Here is a 4,516-nt window from a genome sequence, read left to right on the forward strand (position 1 = left end):
AACGATATCGATGAATCATCTCGCGGAATCCCCCAACACTTTTGTCTTTTATTACACGTGTTATTGCGCGTGTGTTGCTCGTGTCTCGAATGGAGACTCGAGCATAAAATCGAAATGCATCGTGTCGCATCGAATTTGTCCCCAACAAATCCCCAACTTCCCGTTACGTCAAGGAATATAGGAGCAATATTGTTCTCGAAACAGACCGCGGGGAGAAGCTACTGCGTAGGACACTCGTCACGGGCAAGAATAATATTTCTGAACTTGGTGGAAATGTCGATACCAGGAGCGTGTTCTTAACGCTGAATTGATATCGCGTCACGTTGGCTCATTAGATAACAATGGGAATTTTAATTGAGATTGTTTCGAGATACTTGATCTTACGATGTCATCTAAATGGTTTTTCATAGGAAGGTAATAATAATGTTTTTTGGTAAACAAAGCGATTTTCTATAATTATTTGTTTAAATTCAAATGATTCAATCGTGTGTATCTCGCAAATGTTATTTTAAAAATTCTTCGAAAATTCGGTATTATTTAAAGAAAGTCTGTCCTCCATTTTTTTACATTATCTTTTTTGCTAATATCGTAGTAGTTTCCCAGGCTTTCTCGAGTTACAACTCCCATTTAAAACACTAAACTAGACAAATGACTTCAATTCTCATAAAAATGAGTCACTTCCTTTCGTTTAAATTATCACATATATTTAGAATATACACCATAACATAATATTATTCTTAATATTTCACTTATTAAAAATCTATCTATTAAAATTTTCACACGAATTTGTGCAAATAACCCTTAAAAAAAACCCTAGAAAAAAATTCACAAATACTTTATTAGATATTCTGTTTTTGCAGATCTATTTTTCTATAACTTATGCATAAAGTTGAAAAAGAGAGAGAGAGAGACGCATAAATAATTCGAAAAATAAAAGGATAAAGAAACAGAAGGGAAACGTATGCACAGGAAACGCGGATGATCCAACAAAAATAATACAGGCAGACAGCGAGGCGCATGGTATATCGTGATATTCGATCCAAGGGAAAGCGGAAGTCTCTCTTTCACTCTCTCTCTCTCTCTTTCTCTAACGATGCTCGGCTTATTCTTACTTGAGCGTCTCCTTTGGCCGCCACTAAGCATGCCGTCTGCGAATCTGAATGGGGCCGTCATGCCTGCGTGGACGCTTCCATTGTTTCTCAGGGGCTTTCATTTCGCCGACGGTCCTCCTTCGGGCATCACAAAGCCATTGTTGCTCGGGACTTCTTAGATTTCATTCTGATTAAGCCCCGCCGACCGTTCCACGCTGGCCCACTTTTCCAATTACAACTCTGTGTGCACAGCGGCCCCAGGATTAATCTGCGACGAAAACAAATCCACGTCCTGCAACGATTATGCGCATCTTCTTATTGTCCCTACACGTTTCTTCTCTGCAAACCAATATTTCGATTTGGAAAATAATAATGATAAAAAAAAGAAGAAGAAGCGTGTCAATAAACATTTTCTCGTCCCTCCTCCAATCGCAATATCGAAATTTCAATTTCTTTTTTCCCGCGTAGAAAGAGAAATTTGTTATACAGATATTATAAACACGAGGATTTCTCGCGAGGTGGGCAAGGAATTTTGAAGCAGTTTGTGAAAAGCAGAAATTCCACGGACGCGTACTCCAAGCCACACACACTGCTAAGAGACATATTAATTGCTGACGTGCGCTAATGGCATGCACGCGTAATGCGCCGCAAAATTTATATCGATCATAAATTAGTCGGAAAGTCGCTCAGGAGTCGGCCAATAACTCTCAATATCAATGGAAATTTCGATGAGACGAAAGTTTTCGAATCAAAAATACGATTGACAACAAAATGTTGAATTGCATTTGACAATTAATCATCGACGATAAAAAATCATCAATTGAATTTATATACAATTTATATCTTACTCGACACTTTAAAACAGAATAATATCTTATACGTGTAATAGAGAAAAAAATTTATGAAACGAAAAATATCGTACTGGGTTAAAAAGAGTCGTGGTTAGGTTGATAGAGGTTCGTTAGGAAGCAGGGGTGGCCACAGGCTGTGTGGTTCGACGCTCGATTCGACGCTCGATTACTCGAATCGACTGTGCCACGGGTCCTCACGGTGTCATGTACGTGTCACTCGACTCCCCCGAGCGAGCTTTCGAGTGCATCGACCGCGGCAAATTCGCTTATACCACGTACTTGCATGAGAATCTGCGGACGCGACGAAAAATCCGTACGTTCCTCGCGACCTGGCCTGACCAATCGTGGCGCCGTTCACTGGCTCGTTGAAAAATTAAACGCGAGAGAGCACACTGTACACCGTTGTATCCCTACTTCATTCCGTCTTCCCACTTTCCCCCTTTCTCTCTTCCTTCCTCTTTGCTCCTCCTCCTCCTTCCTCCAGGAAATCTCGTCCTTTTGTTTATACTTCCACGAAAGAACAATCGTTTCGAACAGGTTTCCTTCACCGATGGATGGAAATCGAGGAAAAACATAAGCACGGTTGGAAACACTGTTATAAAATATAGATCACGTATACGGATCACATTTGCAGGATTGACGCGTGTGTTGTTGGGTTTTCGAATAGGCGAAGCCCGCAGAAAAGCGAGAAACGGAGCGACACGGTGCACTTGTCAGCTTCCTCTCCACGCGTAGTCTCGAGGCGCGTGAACGTGTATTCGCCCGTTCTCACGGGAGGACACCCCCCACCTGGTACGCGGGGTCGTCGACTGGCATCGACGAGCTCTTTTCTATTATCCTCTCGGCCGATCAATCAATCCGGTCGTGTAAGACCTTTTGCGGATAAGAACGAGCCACCATCCCAACAGTCCACTATCGTTATTCCTTCTTGGCTAGCCTCGAATCTCGAAACGGGTGATGAGAGAGAAGAGCTAGCGACCACGCCGCTCCATTGAGGATCTTCATCCCCCAAGTTCTCGCTACGGCACACGAGAGACGAGGTGGCAAGTATGATCCCACATATACACACATACACGTACACAGGGGCACACGAACAAGGGAAAGATGCACGAATACGCGTTCCGATTTTCGCCACGAAAAAGATTCAGAGGGAGAACACCTCTTTTCCTTTCGACCATACGCGTTCCAAGATTGCGAAATAACCGCGATAAGGTGTCACGCACACGCCACACGAAAGCTGCAGATTTGCCGCAGAGGCAAGAGACACGGTGCCTCCGTATCCCCGGTATCTGTTCCTCTTGCTTCCCCTTCTCTTTCATACCCCTCTATGATCAGAATCCCCTCCTTTTCCTCGCCCATCATGGTGGACGCTCGTTTCACCGCCCTCTTGCTTCCTCGTTACCCGTAGCTGTCCTCTTTTGCTCCTCTTGCGCCGCATAACCGTCCGTGGGCAGCACTGTCGAATTCTGGTTCGACGAATTTCTCCTTTTCCTCACGCTAGCGCCCTCTTCAGGCCTACCGGATCTCTCCTGTACAATTTCTCAACCCCCTCCTCTCTTTTTTATTTTAGAAGCTCGTTGCAATTTCTTGTAAATATTGACTAAACCTAAAGTTTGATCGGCGTCGCGATTTTCGTCGATCATGCATTGCAAGGGAAACGCGTCGATGAATAATTTTGTTTCATGCTTTTGGAAGACATAACCTAAAAGGTGGAATACGAAAGGTATTCATATTCAGTCACGATTTTGAGTATAGTAGGAGCATCTTATCGTTGGTTCCTCTTTTACGGTCGATTTCTAACTTATCGACAGAACACAGCTGAAGTATCAACTTAAATAATGCAAATGGGCCGTGGTGGCGCTGCGTGCGAGACTCGGAGGGGAATTATCGAAGTCGATGAAGCGCGTGAAATAAAGGGATGTGGAATAGATCGATGGGATTACTTACATGGACGAATGTGTACACGGAAGATAGGGTTTCGATGTCGCCATTTCCGTCTACGTTTTTCAGCATTTTATTACAAGAATATAGTATAAACTTTCGTTCGATATGTGTGTGTATATGTATAGTATGTATGCATGTATGTCGTATGTATTCATGTATATGCAAGTGGTGGAATGAGTGGGCGTGTACGCATGATCATCCATCACGCACAAATCTTTAGTTTCTTCTTCTCCTTCTTCTTCTTCTTTTTTTTTTTTTTTTTTTTTTATACATAAAGAATCTCGTGTTTTTCAGTTCTATCCCCATCCCGATAGTTCTATTCATCATCGTCATCAACGACCTCAACACAGGCCGCGATGGTCATATCGGTTTCGATAGTTGATCGATATACGTATCATAAGATATCTTGTGTTAATCTTACGTTTTTTTTTTTTTTTTTTTTTTATATCTTTTATACATAAAGAATCTCGTGTTTTTCATTTCTATCCCCATCCCTATAGTTCTATTCATCATCGTCATCAACGACCTCAACACAGGCCACGATAGTCATAGCTTTTTCGATAGTTGATCGATATACGTATAATAATATATCTTGTGTTAATCTTACGTTTTTTTTTTTTTTTTTTTTTT

General features: G+C 42.1%; 1 protein-coding gene across 1 annotated transcript in view; it reads right to left on the reverse strand.

Annotated features, from left to right (window-relative positions):
• LOC102674796 (leucine-rich repeat-containing protein 24) overlaps window positions 1–2,551 on the reverse strand; it is an 8,980-nt gene extending 6,429 nt beyond the window's left edge. Inside the window, exons 1-2 of the mRNA XM_031512586.1 lie at window positions 2,014–2,551; window positions 1,113–1,430 (exon numbers count right to left, since the gene is read on the reverse strand). The gene's annotated coding sequence lies outside the window, so the exon portion shown is untranslated. The remainder of the gene's footprint in view (window positions 1–1,112; window positions 1,431–2,013) is intronic.
• Between the last annotated feature and the right edge of the window lie 1,965 nt (window positions 2,552–4,516).

Source organism: Apis dorsata, unplaced genomic scaffold (assembly GCF_000469605.1).
Source record: "Apis dorsata unplaced genomic scaffold, Apis dorsata 1.3 scaffold_473, whole genome shotgun sequence".
Taxonomy (NCBI): Eukaryota; Metazoa; Arthropoda; class Insecta; order Hymenoptera; family Apidae; genus Apis; species Apis dorsata.